This window comes from Myxine glutinosa, chromosome 10, assembly GCF_964187855.1.
Source record: "Myxine glutinosa chromosome 10, kmMyxGlut1.1, whole genome shotgun sequence".
Taxonomy (NCBI): domain Eukaryota; kingdom Metazoa; phylum Chordata; class Myxini; order Myxiniformes; family Myxinidae; genus Myxine; species Myxine glutinosa.
Genome location: NC_136270.1, coordinates 56,003,594 through 56,029,565, shown reverse-complemented (window position 1 = coordinate 56,029,565; position 25,972 = coordinate 56,003,594). Strand labels below are relative to the sequence as shown.

The following is a 25,972-nucleotide window of genomic DNA, read 5'->3' as shown; positions in this document are numbered from 1 at the left end:
TGTTTTACCTGCCTGCATGGTGGAAAAGGTTTTTCCTTCAAAAAAGGAATGAAAATATCTATCTATCTATCTATCTATCTATCTATCTATCTCTCTCTCTCTCTCTCTCTCTCTCTCTCTCTCTCTCTCTCTCTCTCTCTCTCTCTCTCTCTCTCTCTCTCTCTCTCTCTCCTCTCTCTCTCTCTTCTCTCTCCTCTCTCTTCTCTCTCTCTCTCTCTCCTCTCTCTCTCTCTCTCTCTCTCTCCTCTCTCTCTCCTCTCTCTCTCTCTCTCTCTCTCTCTCTCTCTCTCTCTCTCTCTCTCTCTCTCTCTCTCTCTCTCTCTCGCCATCTGCTGGCTGTCAGTGCGTTGGGTGCGGTGGTATGGCGTCTGCTCGCTTCGTGTCGTGAGTGCTCTGTGTTGGCTGTTTCCTATTTCCCTTATTCACTCCATTGTGTCCCTGTTTCTGATTGTAAAGTTTTCCCCTTGTTTCCTGTGTGTGTTGAGGACTTGAGAGAGAGCGGGAGAGCGCACGGTAAGTGTTTTCGCAGGTTGTTGTTGAAACCTTCGGTTTCTGGGCCTGCGTTTCATTTGCCTTGTTTTTCTGGTCGAACTGCTCGTCGGTGGTTTCGATTCCTCATTTATATATTGTTTTTTCCTTATCTTTTTTCCTTTACCTTCACTTGCTGGTTGCTTGTGACAGGTTTCTTTTTGTTTAAATTTAAACTTCCCTTATATATTTTTTTCAGCTATGGCAAACGGACGTTTGTCCAATAGTGTGTACGAGTCGCTCACTCGTAAGGAGGGAGTGATAATTACTCCACCTGATGGAGTTAGTGTTGAGAATGTGGTGATTGGTTTAGGAGACCTTGTTGGAATCGAGAATGTTCTTGCAGCTTCAAAAATGAATCATCGCATCGTGGTTTTCCTGTCGGACGTGCGACACGTGGCCCAGGCGGTTGAAATCGGTTTAACCGTCCCGCCGGATATTTTTGTTAACGTTAATCCTTTGGACACAATGGCCGTTCGGTTAACTCTGTCCAATATTCCTCCTTTTTTCACTAGTGAAGAGATCGTCTCTGCACTAAGTGTTTTTGGCACAGTTGTGTCGCGGGTCTCGATGGTTCCGCTTCGTCTTCGCACTGACGCCTCGGTTCGGCATGTTATGTCGTTCCGACGTCATTGTTATATCATTTTAAAAGATAACGCTCAATCACTCAATGCAGTTATGACGTTGAAATATAAAAACCGCAATTATCAAATCTATATTGCAACGGAAACTATAACTTGCTTTAATTGTGGTGAATCGGGGCATTTAAAAAACGTTTGCCCCAAGAATACCGCCGGTGATGCATCGATACCGGTGAAGACCATTAACACAAAAAGTGGTCCATCTAGAGTCGGGGACCCTCGTGATGCCTCAAACACGAGTAATTTACCTGAGCCGTCGGCGGCGGGGGTGGCTCAACCCCAGGCAGATGGTGAGGGGTTTACCGTTGTTCCTTATAAAAGGAAACATAAATTAAAACATTTAACTGATAACAGTCAGGATGTGGCAGCGAGCTGTCCAAAAAAGATGGCACCGGCTGACGAACATGACGAGTCCCGTTTGGAAGCAGCAATATCTGAGGTTTTTAAAACCAAAAATCGGTTCGACGTTCTTGCTCTGGAGGATGATAATGCTTCTGCTTGTGGAGTTGGTGAACTCGAACAGGAAGTTGGTGTGGTGCAACAGGAAGCGCATGTGACCACTCCCATGGTCACAGGCACCGTGTATGTGAACGCCGAGTCCACTCTTGTCCCTCTTCCTGCTGGGGGTGAGGTGTGTGACGTTCCTGAGTTGCAGACAACCTCGAGCCCAGGTGAATCAGAGTGTAAGGCATCAGCTGATGACGTGCCGGGTTTGCCCCCAGCAGAATGTGAAACTTCTCCTGATAGTACATCTCTTCCTCTCCCTCTTCCTCCTCCCGCTCCTCCCCCTCTTCCACCCCCCCTCCTCCTCCCACTCTCCTTCCTCCTCCCACTCTCCTTCCTCCTCCCACTCCTCTTCCTCCTCCCATCCCCCTTCTTTCTCCTCCCGCCCCCCCTCCTCCTCCTCCCCCACATACTCCTCTTCCTTCTGCTTTGGGTGCGGAATGTGACGTTTCCCTTGTGAAGCCACTAGCTCCATATCAGGAGCATGAAACTGATGTCATGGACATGGACCGACACTCGGAATGTGATTCGGACGGGACCTCGTCGCTCGCCTCTGCCGGGAGTGTCGAAGCCTGGAATGACCCGGGTTTTCCCCAAGATTTGGAGGGTGAGACCAGTGTTCCACCCTCCGAGATCATAAAATTTCTCCAGGACACTTTTCGGAAGAAACGGGTAAAAATTAAAGATTTTTTCCCTGACCTAATCGGCTTTGTGGTCTCTGCGAAGCGACTGCTTGTTAAAGCCGGACAGCTTGGCGTGACCGAATCACAGGTCTATCGTCTCCGGAAATGTATCCTGAAAGCGAAGGAGCTGCAGATGTAGCCCAGCCAAGCTGTTTGACACGTTTATATACACCCTTATATCATGGCTTTCTCCTTCGCCAGTTTGAATATTAATGGGGGACGTTCTTCCCTAAGGAAAATTGAAGTTAAACAGTTTGTTAAGGAAAATCGCATCGATATTCTACTTCTACAAGAGACAAGATGTAGTTCCTCTTGTATGGGGGAGTGGCAAAGGATAATGAAAGGAAAATGGTTTTTTAGTAGTCTGGAACACCCAAGGGCTGGGGTAGCTGTCTATTTACAGCCTTCCTTCTGTAGCTCTCATATAGTTTTTAATGACATAATCAAAGGGTATTTAATTTCAGTCACTTTTACACACAATGGTTTTAAACACACGGTACTGAACATTTACTCACCTAGTGATAGCACAGAAAGACTTGCCTTTTATACTAAGTTGGAAACATCTCTCATGCACATTGATTTTAATGGACTTGTCTGTTTGGGTGGAGATTTTAACTGTACCGTGGACCCTGCCCTTGATCGTAATGGAGAGGAGCCTCACCCAGCAAGCGCAGTGCCTCTGTTAAGATCCTTGTCCAAGTTCTCCCTTGTTGACGTGTGGAGAATCCGCAATCTTTCTGTCCGCCAATATACGTGGTGTCGGTGCACAAAGAGTCGCCTCTCGCTCGCAAGATTGGACCGGTTCTATATTAACAGTATTTTTCTGAATATCGTGAGTGGCGCGGACATTGTCCCGAGTGGCTTCTCAGATCATCACATGGTTACGCTTTGTGCTTGCCTACCAGTTCGGAATCGTGGTGCTGCCTACTGGACCTTTAATGTGAGCCTTTTGGAAGAAAAAATGTTTGTTGATGCATTTCATGCATTCTGGAGGGCCTTGCTCCAACGTAAACCATCCTTCCCCCGCTTTGGGCAGTGGTGGGACAATGCCAAAGTACAGATGAGATTGTTTTGCCAACAATATGGAGCTTATCGTACTCAACACAACTCTGCCCTTCAATCCCTGATTGCCAAGGAAATATTATCCTTGCAATCCAACCTCTTGGCTTCTAGTACTGAGAGAACGAACTCTCTGCTGGCGAAGAAAAAAGCTCTTCTTGCTGATCTATGTGCAAAGCAAGCTAGAGGAGCGCTGATTCGTCTCCGAATGGAGAACCTGCGTCATTTGGATACCTCCTCCAAGTTCTTTTTTGCACTGGAAGTCCGAACTAAGAGAGGTCAGCAGATAACTTCAGTAAGGACGAAGGAAGGAAGAATAACGCACGATCAAAAAGACATCAGGTATTCCCTCAAGAACTACTTCTCTGACCTGTATCGCGCTAAGGGAATCGATAACGAGATCACGGGATCCTTGACTTCCTCCTTACCCACCTTGTCGGAGTCTGCGTGCCTGCAACTGAACAAGGAGCTAACCATGGAAGAACTCCATGCTGCTTTACAAACCTTACCTTCAGGTAAGGCCTCTGGCTTGGATGGGATACCTGCAGAATTTTACAAAGCTTTCTGGGACCTCCTGGGACCAGAGTTACTCGAAGTTTTGGTTGACAGCCTACGATTAGGCTTACTGCCGCTAAGCCGTCGTAGGGCGGTACTCGCCCTGGTCCCAAAGAAAGGAGACCTCCAGCAACCGCAAAATTGGCGTCCCATCTCACTGCTTTGTACGGATTACAAAGTTTTCTCCAAGGCTCTTACCAACCGGCTCAGGCCCGTGATTGGCGACATCATACACCCCGATCAATGCTACTGTGTTCCGAAAAGGACAATACATGACAGTATTTTTATCGTGCGTGATTTAATTGATATCTGTGATCTTAAACAAAGAAATGTTGGTTTGGTTTTTTTAGACCAAGAAAAGGCCTTTGACACCATTGATCACTTTTATCTTTTTTCGGTTTTACGTGGGTTTGGGTTTCCAGAAAATTTTATCTCTCACGTACAGTTACTGTATAATAATATCTTTAGTCTACTCAAGGTTAACAATATTTTATGTCCACCTTTCCCGGCCAGTAGAGGCATTCGCCAAGGATGTCCTTTGTCTGGCCTCCTGTACTCCCTCGCACTTGAACCTTTGCTTGTTCGCTTGCGTGCACGTCTTCTCGGTTTCCTTCCGCAACCAACGGCGCACCCAGTTAAGGTGATCGCTTATGCGGACGATCTTTGCGTAATCGTTCATTCGGATGAAGATGTCTCAGCCTTGGTCCAATGTGTCCATGAATTTAGTTTGGCAAGCTCTGCAAAGGTCAATTGGAAGAAGAGCAGTGCTCTTTACCTTGGTCCACAAAATGGAGCCATTCCTCCAACTCTGCCCGAACAACTTGAATGGACAAGAGATGGAATCCTTTATCTCGGTGTTTTTCTTGGCCCTGGAAACTTCATTTTAAAAAACTGGGAGTCTCTTATAATCAAAACTGAGAGACGGTTGCTGAAATGGAGGGGTTTACTTTGTCAACTTTCTTATCGAGGCCGAACCCTTGTTATAAATAATCTTGCGGCATCAATGCTTTGGCATGTTTTAATGGCACTGCAGCCCCCAGATCTCGTTCTCAAAAAGCTACAAGCTACTTTTATCGACTTTTTTGGGGGAGGTAAGCACTGGCTTCGACCTGGTGTGCTCAGCCTGCCTGCTGCTCAAGGAGGACATGGACTGATTGCTGTTTCTAGCAAAGTGATGGCTTTTCGCCTCCTTTCACTTCGTAGGCTGCTGTACACCGACGTCTCGTGGAAAGCGTCGGCTCACTGCCTGCTTCAGCAAGCAGGGAAACTCAACTACGACCAAGAACTGTTCCTTATAGACACCACGAAAGTTGATGTAACACCAGTTCCTCTATTCTATAGGAGTATGCTGAAGGCATGGCAAGCGGTTCCTGTTCGCCGTGACAACAGGAACTATTCTCTTGAGCTGTTTTTAAACGAGCCCATCTTTCTAAACCCCATATTTGAAGGGGTCTGCAGTAACCGTGCTTTTATGCAAAAGTTTATCGACGTTGGATGCATCAAGGTTAAACATCTCAGAACCCCTTTTCCTTACAAATGGAAGCCAGCTGCTGACATTGCTGTAGCCACCGGAGTTCGATCCATTCGAGTCATAGGAAGGATCTTTTCTGTGATCCTGCGTTTTTTCAAGGGAACAGGGCTAAAATGGGCCCCACAGGCGGAAGCTAGCCCTTCTTTATCCGAATTTCTCTTTCCTAGACTTCTACTTCATTTTCAGGGCTTCACCTCTTTTCATTTGATGGAGAAATCTTGTGTTTATGCTTTGTGTGTTTTAACCCTTGTTCATGATAGACCCGCAGAACCGCAAGCGCACTGGGGGAGAATGTTCCGGACCACTCCTTTCACCACCATCAATTGGCTTACTATGTACAAGGCCCCCATCGCCAAGCGCTCCGGAGACTTACAATGGCGGCTGGCGCACTACATTTTACCATCAAATGTTTTATCGCATCGCATATGTTCCGATAACACGGAATTATGTCCGTTTTGCGGTGCGACGGAAACCATTTCTCACATTTTTGTTGATTGTCCTCGGTTGGCACCCCTTTTTACAGTTTTATCGCGTGTGGTCCGGGGGCTTGGCCTAATTTTTACGCATTGTGTTTTTATCTTCGGTTTCACCACTTCCCGCCTGTGTAAAGATGAGTGCCTTTTAGCCAACTATTTGTCTTCTGAAGCAAAACTTGCCATATACTTGTCGAGAAAACACAGGATGCAAAATGCCTGTAATTCTGCTGATGATGCTGTTCACCTCTTTAAAGCCTTCGTCACATCGCATGTAAATCTTGAGTTTCAATCGAATGATTGCACAGTGTTCTCACAACGGTGGTGTGTCAAGGCATCCTTATGTCAACTGGCTGATGGTTCTCTTGCAATGAATTTATGATTTATCTTGTCTCCCATTTTAAACTTGTACAGCCATCGCCTTGAATTGTTTTTTTGGGTTTTCACTGTGAACAATGTTTTCCTGGCAACAAACGGGGACAAATGTCGAATGTTTCTCTCTCTCTCTCTCTCTCTCTCTCTCTCTCCCTCTCTCTCCCTCTCCCACTCTCTCTCTCTCTCTCTCTCTCCCCCTCTCTCTCTCCAAATTTGTGGGGGGGGGGGGGTTACAGCTCGACCCGGGGGTAAATGAGTGAACTGATCACCGCTGTAGCCCCAGAAAGCTTGCAACTCCAAAGCTTCATACAAATGGAGCATCTGTAAGATGGAGAACCTACAAGATGGGGCACCTGCAAGATGGATGACCTGCAAGATGAATAACCTGCAACATTGCGTGCCTGCAAGATGGCGCACCTCCAAGATGGAGCACCTCCAAGATGGAGCACCTGCCCATTACGATCGGCCTTTTTTCAACACCTCTGGAGTGGCTCACAAGTCCCCAAGTTCATCAAGGAAAACATATCTGAAAAGTGTTATGATATAATGCGTTCACAAACATTCCTCCAGCAGTGAACATGGTGACGTGTTACATGGTGCATTCAGAAAGGAACACGGCTGGGAAAGACACGGATGCTCTGTCGCTCCCGGCTACTGGTTGTGCGAGGTTTGTCTCCTGGTCTGTCCATTTGGATCGCATTGGGATCACCAATAAAATAAAATAAAAAAAAAAAGAAGAAAAAAAAAGTCTGTCTCTCTCTGTCTCTGTCTCTGTCTCTGTCTCTGTCTCTGTCTCTGTCTCTGTCTCTGTCTCTGTCTCTCTCTCTCTCTCTCTCTCTCTCTCTCTCTCCCCTTCTCTCTCCCCTTCTCTCTCCCCCCCCTCTCTTTCCCTTTCTCAATTTTTCACTTTATTTAATCAAACGCTTAATTTGCTCTTGATGTGTTCATAGTTCTTGTGTGAGCATTTCCTTTAAAATTGTTTGTGGTTTCTGTTTGTGTCCTCACCTTTGGTTGGTAAAATTTTTATACTTGCTGATTTCTTTTGAATATCCTTTGTTCTTTTTTGGTGTGTTTATGATCCTTATACAATGTTTCTTTGAACTCGTTGCTTGGTTTAAAACTGCTTTGTGGAATGGTTTTATACTTTTATAATAAAAAGATACAAAAGTCTCTCTCTCTCTCTCTCTCTCTCTCTCTCTCTCGCGCCCCCTGCTGGTCGTTGGTGAGTCGTGCGTGGGTGTGGCAATCATGGCTGCTGTGTGTGAGGAGCTGTGAGTACTGTGTTGTGTTGTTGCCTTTCCCGTCCCCCTTTTCACTCCCTCTGTGTCCTTGTACGTGTTTGTGAAGTTTTCCCCGTGTTTTTCCTTCTTTGTTGAGACAGGAGAGAGAAAGAGAGCGCGCATGGTGAGTTTGGTGCGAGTCCTAAAGAACCTTGTGTTCTTCGGGCCTGTGCTCTGCTTGCCGTGTTCTTCACTATCGTCGTTTATCGGCTCCCTTATTCTATTTCTTTTCATTTTACCTTCGCCTGCAGGCTTTGCTTGCGATAGGTTCTATTTTGTTTTGTTTTTTCAAATATTTCCTTAGTTTTGGTTCATTCTATCGCTATGGCAAACAGTCGTTTGCAGAACAGCATTTACGAGTCACTTACTCGTAAAAATGGGGTAATAGTTAGCCCACCCGACGGAGTTCGGGTCGATGACGTCGTGATGGGCTTGGGTGAACTCGTTGGTTTTGAAAATGTGTTAGCAGCTTCAAAGATGAACCAACGAGTTGTTGTTTTTCTTTCCGAGGAGCGCTATGTCGCTCAGGCGGTTGAAACTGGTTTGTCCTTACCGCCAGATATTTTCGTTAACGTTAGTATGTTGGACTCACCGGCGGTGAAAATCACTTTATCTAATTTACCGCCTTTTGTTAAAAAACGAACAGATTTTGTCCGTTTTAACACAGTTTGGCACCGTGGTGTCAAAAATCTCCATGATTCCCTTCCGTTTGCGTTCGGATTCTACAGTCCGCCATATCATGTCTTTCCGGCGGCACTGTTACATGGTGTTAAAAAACAATGCTCAATCGCTCAATGCTTCAGCTACGTTGGTCGTTGAAAATCGAAATTATCGAATGTACATCGCAACAGAGACAATGACGTGTTTCACGTGTGGTGCCTTCGGACATTTAAAAGGTGCTTGTCCGAAGTGTGTATCCGGTGGCACATCTAGACAGTCAGGAGCAAATGCCGATCCTAGTGGCACATCTAGACGGACAGAACCAAATGTCGATCTTCGCAATGACAATGGCGCGTCTGGGACGGCAGATCAGCCTTCACATTCGAGCGCGGAAATCGATAATTCACCGGCTGATGACGCGGGTTTTACTACCGTGTCCTCCAGGAGGAGTTATAAAAGAGGAAGCGGTAATGAGGACATACAGGCGAGCGTTTCGAAAAAGATAGCGCCGTCGAACGAACGTAATGTTTCTTTTTTAGAAACAGAAGCCCCTGCAGCTGGTCTTCTGCTGCAGAATAGGTTCAGTGTGTTTGCTGAAATGGAAGAAGACGTTTCCGTTCATTCCTCTCATGAACAAGGACCAAGCGCAATGCCCCAAGATGTTGTGGTAACCCCCCCGGTTACTGAAACTAAAGTCAAGAACCACAAACCTGCTCTTGTCCCGCGCCCTGCTGACGATGAAGTGTTTGAAGTAATGGAGGCAGAAGAAGTAGCAGCTCCAGAAGGAGAGTGCAAAGCCTCTGATATAAAAACGTTAATCCCTGTTACGGTTTTTAAAACTCCCGCTGTGGAAACAGCTGCACCTTTAGTAGAAGACGATATTCCCGTTATGAGAGCATCGGTTTCGGTGTGTGGGGAAAAAAATGAAGACCTTTCGGATTACGACTCAGATGGGGCCTCGTCGCTCGCCTCTAGTGCTAGTAGCGAGGTCTGGAATGACCCAGCAATAGCCAAGGAACTGGAGGGTGATGATGATTTATCACCCATGGAAATTCTAAAGTTTCTTCAGGACACCTTTCGAAAGAAAAAGGTTAAAATTACAACCTTCTTCCCGAACCTGTCTGGCTTTATAAACTCCTCAAGACGTCTCCTCCTTAAGGCTGAACAACTTGGTGTGACTGAGTCACAAGTTTTTCGCCTGAGAAAGTGTGTATTGAAAGCTCGGAAAGAGCTACAAGCACACCCTAACTTCCCTGTACATGATAAATCTTCCCTACCTACACCATGACCTTCTCTGTTGTAACTTTAAATATAAATGGGGGACGTTCACCCCTGCGTAAAGCTCAGGTAAAGCTGCTTGTCGAGCAAAAACATTTCGATGTTGTTCTTTTGCAAGAGACAAGATGTAGCTCTTCGTGCATGAGCGAATGGACTCGCATCATGAAAGGACAGTGGTTCTTTAGTAGCTTGACCTGTCCTAGTGCTGGAGTGTCTATTTATTTAAATCCTTCTTTCTGTCCTGAAAATGTCACTTTTAAGGAGATTACTAAAGGGCATTTAGTCTCAGTTAATTTCTTTTATAATGGTTACAAACACACTTTAATAAATGTATATTCACCCAGCACGAGCACAGAAAGATTAGCTTTTTTCACACAGTTAGAAATGTCCCTCACACACCTTGATTTTGATGGTCTTGTTTGTCTGTGTGGGGACTTTAATTGCACACTGTATCCCACCCTTGATCGTAATGGAGAAGAGCCCCACCCATCAAGTACAACACCCTTAAAGAGAGCATTGTCCAAATTCTCCCTCATGGATGTATGGAGACTCCAGAACCCATCTGCACGGCAATACACGTGGTGCCGATGTGCAAATGGCCGGCTATCTCTTGCAAGGCTAGACAGATTTTACATCAATAATGACTCTCTAAACGTGATAGACCATGTTGACGCCACCCCAAGTGGTTTTTCGGACCATCACATGGTTGTTCTTCATATACTCTCCCCGGCTCGAAATCGTGGCACTGCCCATTGGACCTTCAATGTGAGTCTTCTGCAAGATGACGCTTTTCCTGTCGCCTTCCGAGCCTTTTGGGAAGCTTTACTACTACGGAAGCCTTCCTACTCCTGCCTCATACAATGGTGGGACAATGCGAAAACCCATATTAGGACCTTTTGCCAGCAATATAGCTCCTTTTGTACAAAGAACGAATCTGCGCTGCAATCTCTAATTGCCAAAGAAATATTGTCTCTCCAGTCAAGCCTCCCAGCTCCCAGTGCCGAAAGGACTAGTTCTTTAATAGCAACGAAGAAAGCACTCCTTGCTCAACTCTGTGCAAAACAAGCCAGAGGGGCTCTAATAAGGCTACGAATGGAGAACTACAGCTTTATTGATACTCCTTCCAAGTTTTTCTTTGCTTTGGAAGCACGAAAAAAGAGAAACCAGCAAATAACTTCGCTGCAGGCACCAGGAGGCCGAACAACACACGATCCAAAAGACATTAGAAGCTTGACAAAACAATACTTCTCTGACTTGTATTGCGCCAGAAACACTAAAGAAGACATGATTCGTTCCTTAACCACTTCTTTGCCCACCTTGTCCGAACCTGCATGTCAACAACTTGACAAGGAAGTGACTCTTGACGAACTCTTTACTGCATTGCAAACTTTGCCCACAGGTAAAGCTTCTGGACTTGATGGAATCCCTGCAGAGTTCTACAAAACCTTCTGGGATTTGTTGGGACCTGAGTTGCTTGACCTCTTAGTTGATAGCCTACGAACAGGCTTGTTACCAATCAGCTGTCGCAGGGCTATACTTGCTCTCATACCTAAGAAAGGAGACCTCCAGCAGCTTAAAAATTGGCGTCCCATTTCGCTCCTCTGCACGGACTACAAGATTTTTTCAAAAGTTCTTGCCAACCACCTCAAACCTCTGATTGGGGAGATTGTACACCCCGATCAATCCTATTGCATCCCTAAAAGGACAATACACGATAGCATTTTTATTGTACGTGACATGATTGACATTTGTATTGCTGAACATAGAAATGTTGGTCTGGTGTTTTTAGACTAGACCAAGAAAAAGCTTTCGACACGATTGATCACTCTTATCTCTTTGCTGTTTTACGGGGGTTTGGTTTTAAGGAAAATTTTATTTGTTATATCAAAATATTGTATAATAATATTTTTAGCTTGCTCAAAGTTAATAACATCTTAAGTCAGCCTTTCCCTGTTACCAGGGGTATTCGTCAAGGGTGCCCCCTGTCTGGCCTTCTATACTCCCTATCAATTGAACCTTTACTACATCGTTTACGCACACGGCTACAAGGGTTTTATCCTCTGCCGTTAGAAAATCCCGTAAAGACCATTGCTTATGCGGATGACCTCTGTGCAATTGTGTACTCCGATGACGATGTTCGCGCTCTGGTTGAGTCTGTCGAGGAATTTAGCCTGGCAAGCTCGACTAAAGTTAATTGGGAAAAGAGCAAAGCTTTTTACTTAGGTCCACGGAATGAAACTCCCCCTCCAACCCTACCAGGGCACCTTGTATGGACCAATGAAGGAATACACTACCTCGGTGTCTTTCTTGGAACTCAAGATTTTATTTCAAAAAACTGGCAGTCGCTGATTACCAAAACCGAGCAGCGGTTGATAAAATGGAGGGGACTATTGAGGCAGCTTTCCTTCCGGGGTCGTACTCTGGTCATTAATAATCTCGCGGCATCAATGCTCTGGCATGTTTTTAAAGCACTGCAGGCCCCAGGTTTTATCCTTTAAAAACTTCAAAGCTCTTTTGTAGATTTTTTTCTGGGGGGGGGAAGCACTGGCTCCGGCCAGGAATACTAAGCCTGCCGACTGCAGAAGGTGGACAGGGGCTAATAGATGTGACGAGCAAAGTGATGGCTTTTCGCCTCCTTTCAGTACGAAGGCTTCTATACTCCGACGTCCCATGGAAAGCCTTTGCCCATTGTTTGCTTAGGCAAGCTGGGAAACTTGGCTATGGTGACGAGCTTTTTCTTCTCGACGCGAAGCGCGTGGATATGACATCGGTCCCGTTGTTCTACCGAAGCATGCTGGAAGCGTGGCAGGCTGTTTCTTTTCGCCGCGACACCAGTGCTTACTCCCTTCAGATGTTTTTAAATGAACCAATATTTTTAAATTCTTTTTTTGATGGGGTCTGTAGTGACAGATCTTTCATGCAAAAGTTTATTGATGTCGGCGTTACCAGAGTAAAACACCTCAGGAACCCCCTTGTACATAGATGGAAGCCAGCTGCTGACATTGCCGTGGCCACCAGTGTGAGGTCCATCAGAGTCATTGGCAGAATTTTCTCTGTGATTTTACGGACCTTTAAGCAAACCGGGTTAAAATGGGACCCAGACATAGAAGATGCCCTCCATCGATCCCAATGTCCTTTCCCAAATCTTTTAATTTTATTTCAAAGTTTTAGGCTCTTTAACCAGATGGAGAAATCCTCAGTGTACAATCTATGTGTTCTCACTCTTTTTCCTGGCAAACCTGCAGAGCCACAAGCTCATTGGCGAGCGCTGCTTCAAGCTAACCGTTTCACAACAATAAACTGGCAGGTGATGTACAAAGAACCTACTGTCAAGCGCTCGGGTGATCTACAATGGCGGTTAGCGCACCATATCCTGCCTTGCAACATCCTGTCCCACCGTATATGTCCTGAAAACTCGGAATTGTGCCCCTTTTGCGCCACCCCAGAGACCATTTTTCACATTTTCATTGAATGTTCAAGGTTGGCCTCGTTTTTTAAAATCCTGTCACGTGTGATCCGGGGGCTCGGTTTGACTTTTACACATTGTGTTTTCATATTTGGTTTTAATGTTTTGTATCAATGTAAAAATGAATGTCTTTTAGCAAACTTTCTGTGTTCTGAGGCAAAACTTGCCATTTATTTATCGAGGAAACGAAAACTGCAGAACACTTGACGTTTTAGCTGATGATGTTTTAACTGTTTTTAAAGCATTGGTTACATCGCGTGTTCTTTTTGAGTTTGAAACTCAAGATCCTGCTTTATTTAAAAATCGGTGGTGTGTGAAACAATCCTTATGTGGTATGGTTGGTGGTGTTTTAACAATCAATTTATAAATCTAAAGTATTGCTTCTCTGTTACCCCTTTCCTTCCTGGTTATTTCTTTTGATGCCTGTACAAACATCCTTCACCATGTAAAACTTGTTTTCCTTGTAATAAAGGGGAAGAAAAGTCAAAAGTCTGTCTCTGTCTCTCTGTGTCTGTCTGTCTGTCTGTCTGTCTGTCTGTCTGTCTGTCTGTCGTCTGTCTCTCTCTCTCTCTCTCTCTCGTTGGTGAGTCGTGCGTGGGTGTGGCAATCATGGCTGCTGTGTGTGAGGAGCTGTGAGTACTGTGTTGTGTTGTTGCCTTTCCCATCCCCCTTTTCACTCCCTCTGTGTCCTTGTACGTGTTTGTGAAGTTTTCCCCGTGTTTTTCCTTCTTTGTTGAGACAAGAGAGAGAAAGAGAGCGCGCATGGTGAGTTTGGTGCGAGTCCTAAAGAACCTTGTGTTCTTCGGGCCTGTGCTCTGCTTGCCGTGTTCTTCATTATCGTCGTTTATCGGCTCCCTTATTCTATTTCTTTTCATTTTACCTTCGCCTGCAGGCTTTGCTTGCGATAGGTTCTATTTTGTTTTGTTTTTTCAAATTTTTCCTTAGTTTTGGTTCATTTATCGCTATGGCAAGCGGTCGTTTGCAGAATAGTATTTATGAGTCGCTGACTCGAAAGAATGGAGTCATCGTGAGTCCGTCCGACGGAGTTCGGGTCGAGGACATTGTGTTGGGCTTGGGAGAGCTCGTTGGGATCGAGAACGTTTTAGCGGCTTCGAAGATGAACCAACGAGTTGTGGTTTTTCTTTCAGAGGAGCGCTACGTAGCCCAGGCGGTCGAAACGGGTTTGTCGGTACCGCCGGACATTTTTGTTAATGTGAGTCCGATGGACACGCCGGCGGTGAAAGTGATTTTGTCGAATATTCCGCCGTGCGTGAAAAGCGGAGATATTGTGTCCGTTTTAAAACAGTTTGGGACCGTGGTGTCACGAGTCTCCATGATTCCTCTTCGTTTGCGATCCGATTCAACGGTTCGTCACATAATGTCGTTCCGACGGCATTGCTACATCGTGCTAAAGAACAACGCCCAGTCGCTCAATGCGTCGGCAACGCTGGTTGCTGATAAGCGAAACTACACGATGTACATCGCACCGGAGACGATGACGTGTTTCACCTGCGGGGAGCACGGACATTTGAAAGGTGCTTGTCCGACGTCCATGTCCGGTGGCACATCGACACGGACGGAGCCAAACGCTGCCTCAAGTGGCACATCGACACGGACCGAGCCAAACGCTGCCTCATGTGGCACATCCAGGACGCTGGATCAGCCTTCACTTCCGAGGCTTGAAACTGAGGAACCCCCGACGGAAGACGGGGTTTTCATCACTGTGACCTCCAAGAAGAGGCAAAAACGTGGCGGGGTTGGTGAGGACGTGCAATCGAGCCGTCCGAAAAAAATGGCGTCGGCAAAGGAGCTTAACGTTCCTGTTTCAGAAACGGATTCGTCCACGGCTGGTTTTGCTTTGCAAAACAGATTCAGTGTTTTAGGCGAAGAAGAAGAAGAAGAAGAAGAAGACGTTTCCGCACCTGATTGTTGCGAGCCGCGCACAACGACCCCAGAACCGATCGTAAACACCTCCATGACTACTGGCAAGGTGACCTCTAATGAGGTGCCTGATGCACCCCCACTCCCTGTTGAGTGTGAAATGTCGGAAACCATGGAGGCGGAAAATGTAACGACCTCTTCTCCGGTAGAGTGCGAAGCCTCCGTTGCAGAAACCTCAGTTTCTCACCTGGATTTTAAAACCCCCATTACGGAAACACCGGTCCTGCCTCTGGAAAAGGGCGAATTTTCCGCTGTGGAAACACTCACATCAGAGTGTGTTAATGTTAATAGAAACTACTCTGATGATGACTCAGACGGTGCCTCGTCGCTTGCCTCCGGTGCTAGTATTGAAGCCTGGAATGATCCAGGTTTGGCTCAAGGTTCCGAGGGAGGCGCTGAAGTGTCACCCACCAAGATCTTAAAGTTTCTTCAAGACACGTTTCGAAAGAAACAAATCAAAATCGATAATTTTTTCCCAGATTTGTCTGCTTTCATAACTTCCTCCAAACATCTCCTCCTCAAGGCAGAACAGCTTGGTGTGACAGAGTCACAAGTGTTTCGCCTTAGGAAATGTGTGCTCAAAGCCAGGAAGGAGTTGCAGGCACAGTCTGACTTCTTCCCCACTTAATTATTCATCTTTAAATTTACAAGATGACCTTTTCTATTGTAACCTTAAATATTAATGGGGGGTGCTCCCCCCTGCGTAAGGCCCAGGTAAAGTCGCTTGTCCAGCATAAACGCTTTGATATTGTTCTTTTGCAAGAGACGAGGTGTAGCCCTTCTTGCGTTAGTGAATGGAACAGAATGATGAAAGGACAGTGGTTCTTTAGCAGCTTGGCCTGCTCTCGTGCTGGAGTTGCTGTCTATTTGCATCATTCTTTCTGTGCACAGGGTGTCGCTTTTAAAGAAATTATTAAAGGGCATTTAGTCTCAGTGAATTTCTTTTTTAATGGTTATAAGCACACGATCCTAAATGTATATTCACCGAGTAATAGCACAGAAAGATTTAATTTTTTTACACAGTTGGATTTTACTCTCACGCACCTTGACTTTGATGGTATTGTTTGTCTGAGTGGGGATTTCAACTGCACAATGGACCCCACTCTTGATCGCAATGGAGCAGAGCCCCATCCAGCAAGCTTGGTGCCTCTAAGGGGAGCATTGTCCAAGTTTTCCTTTGTGGATGTGTGGAGGCTTCAGAATCCATCCGCACGTCAATATACATGGTGCCGCTGTGCAAATGGCCGGCTGTCTCTTGCGAGGCTGGACAGAATATATGTCAACAGTGACTCCTTAAATGTTGTGGGCCACGCTGTTGTAGCCCCGAGCGGTTTTTCGGACCACCATATGGCCATTCTTCATGTCCTTTCTCCGGCCCGGAATCGCGGTGCTGCTTACTGGACTTTCAACGTCAGCCTCTTGCAAAATGAAGCGTTTCTTGATGCTTTCCGGGCCTTTTGGGAAGTTATAAAGTTGCGAAAGCCTTCCTTCTCTTGCCTTGGGCAATGGTGGGATAACGCAAAGGCCCAGATTAGGTCATTTTGCCAACAATATAACTCCTTTTGTACGAAGAATGAAACAGCGATGCAAACTCTCATCGCCAAAGAGATCTTGTGTCTGCAATCAAACCTTCCGGCCCAGAGCGCTGAAAGGACTTGTTCTTTAATTGTGAAGAAGAAAGCCCTCCTTGCTAAGCTCTGCGCAAAGCAGGCTCGAGGGGCTCTAATACGATTACGAATGGAGAACCTGCGTTTCATTGATACCTCTTCGAAATTCTTCTTCGGTTTGGAACTGCGAGCGAAGAGAAACCAGCAAATAACTTCACTGTGCACGCAAGGAGGTCGAACGACTCAGGACCAAAACGAGATCAGAAATTTGGCCAAAGAATATTTTTCAGATTTGTATTGTGCTAGGAACACAAAGAAGAATGTGATTCTTTCAATGACTGCTTCTCTGCCAACCCTGTCTGAGTCTGCACGGCAGCAACTGGACGAAGAAGTTACCCTAGGGGAACTCTTTGCCGCTTTGCAAACTTTGCCCACCGGCAAGGCTTCGGGCTGGATGGAATCCCTGCGGAGCTCTATAAGGCCTTCTGGGACCAACTGGGACCCGAACTGCTCGGCCTCTTAATTGAGGGCCTGCATTCAGGCTTATTACCACTCAGTTGCCGTAGGGCTGTACTTGCCCTTATACCCAAGAAGGGAGACCTACAACAACTTCGGAATAGGCGTCCAATTTCCCTCCTCTGCACTGACTATAAAATTATTTCAAAAACTCTCGCAAACCGCCTCAAGCCTGTCATCGGGGATATTGTACACCCCGATCAATCATATTGTATCCCAAAAAGAACAATACATGATTGTATTTTTATTGTGCGTGACGCGATTGATATTTGTACCGCGGAACAAAGAAATGTTGGTCTAGTGTTTTTAGATCAAGAAAAGGCTTTTGATGCCATCGATCATTTTTATCTCTTTGCTGTTTTACGGGGGTTTGGTTTTGGTGAAACTTTCATCGGTCACGTCAAATTATTGTATAATAATATTTTTAGCCTGCTTAAGGTGAATAATATTTTAAGTCAGCCTTTTTCTGTGACTCGGGGTATTCGCCAAGGGTGCCCTTTGTCCGGCCTTCTTTATTCCCTCTCCGTTGAGCCTCTTCTGAATCGGTTGCGCACACGGCTTCGTGGTTTCTGTCCTCTGCCATTGGCCAACCCAGTAAAGACCGTCGCTTATGCGGATGACCTATGCGCGTTTGTTAATTCGGATGAAGATATTTGTGCCCTGGTCGAGTCCACCAATGAGTTTACCTTGGCTAGCTCCGTAAAGGTCAACTGGCAGAAGTCCAAAGCTCTTTACTTAGGTCCCCAGAATGGTATCCCCCCTCCGACCCTGCCAATGCAGCTTGAGTGGGCACATGATGGGATATGCTACCTCGGGGTCTTTCTCGGCACTCAGGATTTCTTTTCTAAAAACTGGGAATCGCTGATTACCAAGACTGAGCAGCGGCTGCAAAAATGGAGGGGACTATTGAGACAGCTTTCCTATCGGGGTCGTACTCTGGTCATCAATAATCTTGCGGCATCGATGCTGTGGCATAGGTTTATGGCACTACAGGCCCCAGGTTCTATTCTTAAAAAGCTCCAAAGTATTTTTATCAATTTCTTTTGGGATGGGAAGCACTGGCTCCGGCCCGGCGTAATAAGTCTGCCCATTGCTGAAGGTGGACAGGGATTGATAGACGTAACAAGTAAAGTGATGGCTTTTCGCCTCCTTGCATTACGAAGGCTGCTGTATTCCGATGTACCATGGAAAGCCTTTGCTCACTGCTTGCTCAGGCAAGCAGGGCGACTTGGCTTCGGTGACGAAATCTTTCTTCTTGACGCAGCGAGGGTGGACATAACATCGATCCCCTTGTTTTACAGAAGTATGCTGGAAGCATGGCAGACAGTCGCGTTTTGCCGCGACACCAGTGCCTATACTCTCCAAATGTTTTTAAATGAACCAATTTTCTTTAATCCCTTTTTTAAAGGGGTCTGTAGTGACCGTTCCTTTGTGCAAAAGTTCATTGATGTCAACTTTACCAGGGTCAAGCACCTTAGGAATCCCTTTACATATAGATGGAAGCCAGCTGCTAATGTTGCCGTGGCAACTGGTGTGAGATCCATCAGAGTTATTGGAAGGATTTTCTCTGTGATTTCACGAGCTTTTAAACTAACCGGGCTAAAGTGGGATCCAGAGATTGAGGCTGCCCTCCCTCTGTCCCAATGTCCTTTTCCTCGTCTTTTAATTTCATTTCGGGGTTTTATCTCCTTTAACTCGATGGAGAAATCCTCGGTGTATAGTCTAAGTGTTAACACTCTCATTCCTGACAGACCTGCAGAGCCACGAGCTCATTGGAAAGCGTTGCTTCAAGCTGGCCATTCCGCAACAATCAAATGGCACGTGATGTATAAGGAGCCAATCGTCAAGCGCTCTGGGGATTTACAATGGCGGCTGGCGCACTACATCTTGCCTTGCAATGTTCTGTCCCATCGCATATGTTCTGAAAATTCAGAATTGTGCCCCTTCTGCGATGCCCCTGAAACCATTTTTCATGCCTTCATTGAGTGTTCGAGACTGTCCTCCCTTTTTAATATTTTATTACATGTGACTCAGGGGCTCGGTTTGATTTTCACACATTGTGTTTTTATATATGGTTTTAATATTTCTCATTTAAGTAAAAATGAATGTTTTTTAGGGAACTTCTTGTGCTCTGAAGCAAAGCTTGCCATTTATCTTTCAAGAAAACAGAAATTGCAGAACATTGATATTTTAGCTGATGACCTTTTAAGGATTTTTAAAGCGTCGGTTACATCTCGTGTCCATTTTGAGTTTGAAACCCATGATTTTGCTGTCTTTGAAAAACGATGGTGCGCCAAACAATCTTTATGTAGCTTGGTCAATGGCGTTTTAGTAATTAATTTATAATCTGGAATCTTTGCTTCTATGTTACCCCATCCACCATGCTCTTCCTCTGCATGTGTTGCATGTATTTTTCTTTGAAGTAAGCCATAACCCTTTTGTTTGGAAATAATTGTCTGGAATCACATTGAATGATACCTTTCAATAAAGAGGAACAAAAATCAAAAACTCTATCTCTATCTCTATCTCTCTCTCTCTCTCTCTCTCTCACATCTGAGCTCCAGCATTTGGACAACAGAGACAGGTGATGTGATCATCCTCTCAGAATGAGAACATTCTAACACCCCGAAGAGACCACAATCTGATGAACGACACCTCCACGTCTGGTGGACATCCTGCCCATCAGTGGGCTCCAAAATGTAAACAGTTCAGCTTGACTGAGGTATGCGCACGAGTACAGTTCTCATTTTGAAAAACGTATTTACATATTGCATCTGCACAAAGTTTGATAATTTACAGGTTGCATTCTCATATGCTATACTGAATGCTTCAAAGCATTACTCAATAGACACTACACTCGCTTACATAAACACACACACACTACATGGATGACTTAAAGCTTTTCACACGAAATGAGGAAGAATTGACAAAACAACTAAAACTAGTGAAACATTTTTCCGAAGACATTCAAATGAAATTTGGACGAGACAAGTGTGCCAAAAGCACATTTGTTCAAGGTAAACCAACAAAAACAGACAGCGGAAAAATTCACCTTGAAACAACAATACAGCAGTTCCCTCTGGGCAGTTATCTCGCCCATCCCCATTTCCTTGATATGCAGAAAATGAAGCATCATAAAAATACCTCGAAGTAGAAGAGGGCCACCCCAAATATGCCACAAACAAATACGCAAAACAATCACCAAAGAATACCGACGTAGAACGAAGCCGATCCTGAAAACATACCTTTCCCCAAGAAACAAAATCAAAGCCATAAACCAGCTCGCAGTACCAGTGTTCCAATACAGCTGTGGAATAATAAACTGGGCCCAATCAGAAATCAACAAGTTAGACATCAAAACAAGAAAACTCGTTACCATCCACAAAATGTTTTGCAAAAACCAGTGTATCCTGAGAATGTACCTGCCGAGACGAGAGGGAGGGAGCAGCCTGATGGAACTCAACCAGGTACGCAGAGCGACGAGTGCAGGACTAGCTGAGGATGTCAAATGCTCAACAGACTATGGGATGCAATTTGTAAACAAACATGAACACAACAAACCTGAAAAAGTATCCCCAACTCACCTTGCAAATAATTTCCAAAACTAGGTGTGAATAGAAGATATGAATGAATGAATGATCGTTTTAAGGCCATTTTCCCCACTAGAGTGGGAGTTAGCCTTGCGGGCCCCATGACAATCATGGTTCCCTGTTTGAGGCAATGTTTTTATGGCCGGATGCCCTTCCTGACGCCAACCCTTGGTCGCCTCTTACGATGCGCAGGGATACTGTGTACCTATTCTAAATCGGGGTACACACCGTGATCATTCATCCCAGTAAGCTGGTACTCGATTTGCCGACCTCGGAAGGATGACAGGCTGAGTCAACCCCCCTGGTGTTAATTCAGCGATCGATCGGGATTCGAACCCAGGATCCTAGGATCCCAAGCCGGCACCTTAACCGCTAAGCCAACACCAGGCTTGTGAATAGAAGATACTACACAGGTAAATTAAACAGCAACAAATACAGCCGCAACAATTGCAAAAACGACAAAAGAAATATATAAAAAGAAATATCAGGAAATATACACCAACAACTGGGAGAATGACAAAAGAGCAGGTAAATACAAAAAATAATTGGACAGAGTCGGGATAGACAAAGAAGGCTCATTGGAATGGCGAAGAAGAAGTCAGCTCAACTGGGACGGAGAACGAATCATAATAAATGCCCAAATTCAAGGACACCACACCGATGGATTTAAAAGATGGTGGGACTGAGTCAGACGGACAAGTGTAGATTTTGAAAGACAGAAACAGGAAGTACTAGTCACCTGCTCTCAGGATCCAAAAAACTATATGAACAACTTTACACACAATGATACAACAAAGTAAGCAAAGTGATTCATTGACATATCTGCAAAAATTTCAACATCCCAGTAGCAGAAAACTCATGGAAACACGAACCAAGGGAAATCATTGAAAATGAAGACGTCATGCTCACGTACGACCTGATGATTCCATCGAGCGTGAACATAGAAAACAAAGCATTGGGTCCGAACATTGTACTCAGGAACAAAATGGAAAAGACAGCATTGATGATTGAGATATCAGTACCCAGAGATTTTGGCTGAAACAATGCAGAAATCAAGAAAATTACCAAAACCAGGAACTCAAAAATGAGGTCAAGAGATCATGGAAGCTGACGAGCATCGAAATTGTACCAGTGATAAGAGAGGGTGTATCCTAAAAAACACTCATGATCCAGTTGGACCAGATTGTGGTAACTCAAGTGGCCTGGGACTGGTAGTGGAATCTTTGATGGAGCAAATGCCATCAAAAGGTGGATGAGCTAGTATTAGCCAACAGCGTCATATGTGAATGACGTCATCTGTGAATTTTAGGATATTATTTTTTCCAGTGAAAACGACATGGATAAATCTAAAGTCGAGTTGACTCGCTTCCCACAATTTGGATGTGTAGGCTTGAGCAAACCACAAAAATTGCACAAAAGTAAAAAAAGATAAAAGTAGAACAGCACTTCAACGTCGCGACATGGCCGATATGCCTCCGCTCACATTATAACATCATTATAAATACTTGTACCAAGTTTGATATAAATCCCTTCAGCTGTTCTCAAGTATCACATTTTTACCTGACATGACCTCTGACATCTGATGCCAAAATCGAATCAGTTCATCTTTACATCATAACACATTCCTGTACCAAGTTTGACTTGGATCGATTTGGCCGTTCTCAAGTTATCGCGGGTACGAAAATCCGATGACGGACGGACGGAAAGCCGGACGGGCAACCCAAAAACATAATGCCTCTGGCGACTGTCGGTGAACGCATAAAAAAGCATTTGTGCAATGATTTATTCTTGCAGTTATGTGGGATTACGTTGGTAACATGCTTCTGTAAACATGTGTGAAAACTTGTATAATCCCTGGGAAGGGGAGGGTTAAAATTAAGCAGTTTGGAAGAACAGCAATGGGTCAATGGATACCAGTTACATGGAATAAAATAAAATAAATGTATTGTATTCGGACTTCTTCATATTCACACGCTAAAAATGATGCAAACAGCTAAAAAAACATTGATCATTTCAGTCGACCGTGACGTTTTGATCTCCAAGGCCATAGGCTTCATTGACCTGATATGGAAACCCTGCTCAAATGTCAGCTCAATCGGATGAAAATTGAGGATTTTATGCAACCTTGTTCTTTTGACCAAATGATTAATTTGTCTACTCCATATTCTCACAATAAAGTTTTCACGACAAACGCTCAAATGGTGAAAAAGTTACGGCCCGAAAAGTGTTTGAAAACCCCGTCTCACACCGCTAGTAAACAATAAAAACACATGCATGCCGGTCGTCACATGAGTAAAACTAGAACGACACTCGATAGAGCATACATCCGCCAGGCTGAACAGTTTACGTTTTGTATCCCACTAATAGGTCATATCTGGATTCGGACCTGAACCAAAGTCCAATTGGCTTGTTCTAGTCTCCTAACAAACACATTTACCAGTATTGTTACAAGTCATCCACAACTTTTTGAGACATCATGTGAAATATCGCTTTTAGCCTTACAACTCAACTGTGAAGAATCACTGAATCACACCCAACCAGTCCAACAAGTTTCATCCGAATCTGTCCACAACTTTGAGATATCCGGCTTACAGACAAACAAACAAACAAACAAAGAAACATGGGTGAAAACACAACCATCGTCCACCTTTGGTGGGGGAGGTAGAAACAAAGCATTTAAAACACAGCCTCGCCAAGGTACATAGATGGCAATATATCTAGATGTGCACGTGGACACCGACTGCGCACAAACTCAACAAACCGTGCGCGCATGCACACAACATTCACTCACTCTCACACACACACACACACACACACACACACACACACACACACACACACACACACACACACACACACACACACACACACACACACACACACACACACACACACACACACACACACACACACACACACACACACACACACACACCCCGAGCCGCACACGCGCACCCCAGGCCGCACACGCACACCCCAGGCCGCACACGCGCACCCCAGGCCTGCACACGCGCGCACCCCAAGCCTGCACACGCACGCACCCCAAGCCTGCACACGCGCGCACCCCAAGCCTGCACACGCGCGCACCCCAAGCCTGCACACGCGCGCACCCCAAGCCTGCACACGCGCGCACCCCAAGCCTGCACACGCGCGCACCCCAAGCCTGCACACGCGCGCACCCCAAGCCTGCACACACGCGCACCCCAAGCCTGCACACACGCGCACCCCAAGCCTGCACACACGCGCACCCCAAGCCTGCACACACGCGCACCCCAAGCCTGCACACACGCGCACCCCAAGCCTGCACACACGCGCACCCCAAGCCTGCACACACGCGCACCCCAAGCCTGCACACACGCGCACCCCAAGCCTGCACACACGCGCACCCCAAGCCTGCACACACGCCCCCCCGAGCCGCACACACGCCCCCCGAGCCGCACACACGCCCCCCGAGACATGAGGGCACACACCCGATATGCATAGCATACAGTATACACCGTAAGAAGCACAAACAAACACAAACACGTTGCAATCTATTATTTTTTTGCACCGAAACACCAACGATTAAAGCCGTTTGTAAACACATCCAATGATAATTAATATTTAGAGATCGTGTGTCCTGTGATGAATGAATGTGCAGACAAGACAAATGGCCGAAAACACACACATCGAATTATCGGTAGAAAGTAATCGTCTCCAAAGCAAAAGACAAACAAACTCTGAAACATTGTCATTAAATAAAACATCCATGGAGAAGCCAGGAAAGGAAAAACGCATTCGGACTTTGAAAATACGTGGATCCACCATGACGGTTTAATAAATAAATAAATACCGCTCATAGAAAATGTTTGAACACGAAATAGGAGGAACACGTACAAACACGTACACACACAATGTTTGTATGGTGACACAAGCACGGATCTATAAATCGTTCAATCACAAACACTCGTTTCCTTGTATGGATTAAAATAATCGTTTGAAGGAAGAAGGCCTCCATGTGGGCCACAAGCGGAAACAGGACCATTTGACGCTGGCAAACCCTGAATATAGGCCTCGACTTCATTATCCACATCACAAGTACACAAGAACGCAGCTCCAAACGCACACAAGGCAAACCGATGTGCGTGCAAGCATTAGGCTTGTACACAAGAAGGCATGTACACACCGGGCGACTGGCGAACCGATTGTACACGTGGGTACAGTTGTCCACACACAAGTCCGACCAGGCCGCAGGCGCGAACAAAAAAGGCGGGGAAGTCAGAACGGTGTATTCATCCGCCGAAAAAATTTCATCTCGTCAGATAACTTATCTATATATGTTACATTTTATTACAAACGACACTGTTTTAATACGATTTGTGAATTTTATCTACTATTGTATCAGTTAATAACATTTACGAATCAAGAGGGTTTTTACCACCTATGACACCGCATTAATTACGATTTCTTATTCAATGATGCAGAAGTGAGTTGAAAAAGGTAAATCCACAAACTATATGGTAAAAAAAAAGATAAAAGATGAAAAATTCCTTCAAAACAAGAAATATAAACAGCTTTGTTACACAGCCACCGTCATCGAACGAACAACACCGTCATGGAACTTTCGTTATCATCATTGAAGATATATTAAATACAGTAGTATCGGTACTAGCAGAGTACACACCCGTGGGTAGGTCGAGTTGTGGGTGGTCGCATTACTTGCTGGAAAAAGTATCGTCTGTGTTTTGCAAGAGGACTACCTACAGATGTTTGTATGGTGTGTGCTGAAAAGGTTATCGATGGCTTAAAGGTGACATTCCAATAATATAAACCGTGTCAAAAGGGCAGTAAAGGGTCTAATGTCTCAAGCATGTAAAACTATAATATAAAAGGGTCTATAAAGGTCCTAGTGGCCGAAAACTCGAAATGGTCAACGGGGCAAGCTGTCTAATCTGCCTGAAGGGTGAAAGATGGGGAGGTCTAAGGGGTGGAAAGTCACTTAAGGGATGTAAAGTCTTCATGTTCTAGGGGGCTCAAGGGTATAAAAGGTTGAAAGGGTGAAGGCATATAAAGGTGTCGAAACGGTCGTAAATATAAAAGGGGTCTTAAGGGTCTTACGAGTGTGAAGTGTCGTTGAGGTCTTTGGTCTTAAGGCTCTTATTGATCCAAAGGGTCTTTGGGGTCTAAAGGGTCTTACATGGGTTTTAAGGGTGGGTCATCAAAAGTCTTAAGGGGTTTAATCTCTCAAGCATGTAAAAAACGTTATTAGGGGTCTGCAAAGGTGGAGGTGGTGGATGAAAATACCC

At 45.3% G+C, this 25,972-nt stretch overlaps 1 protein-coding gene across 10 annotated transcripts in view; it reads right to left on the bottom strand.

The window, feature by feature from the left end:
- Positions 1 to 25,005, bottom strand: part of LOC137434585 (poly(rC)-binding protein 3) — a 226,208-nt gene extending 201,203 nt beyond the window's left edge. For 5 of the 10 annotated variants that reach the window (XM_068127760.1, XM_068127762.1, XM_068127765.1 and 2 more), the window contains exon 1: positions 24,853 to 24,975. The gene's annotated coding sequence lies outside the window, so the exon portion shown is untranslated. Of the gene's footprint in view, positions 1 to 20,519; positions 20,618 to 24,631; positions 24,720 to 24,852 lie in introns of those variants that run through there. The other 5 variants (XM_068127761.2, XM_078785694.1, XM_078785695.1 and 2 more) reach the window with 5 other exon arrangements.
- Positions 25,006 to 25,972: the final 967 nt, after the last annotated feature.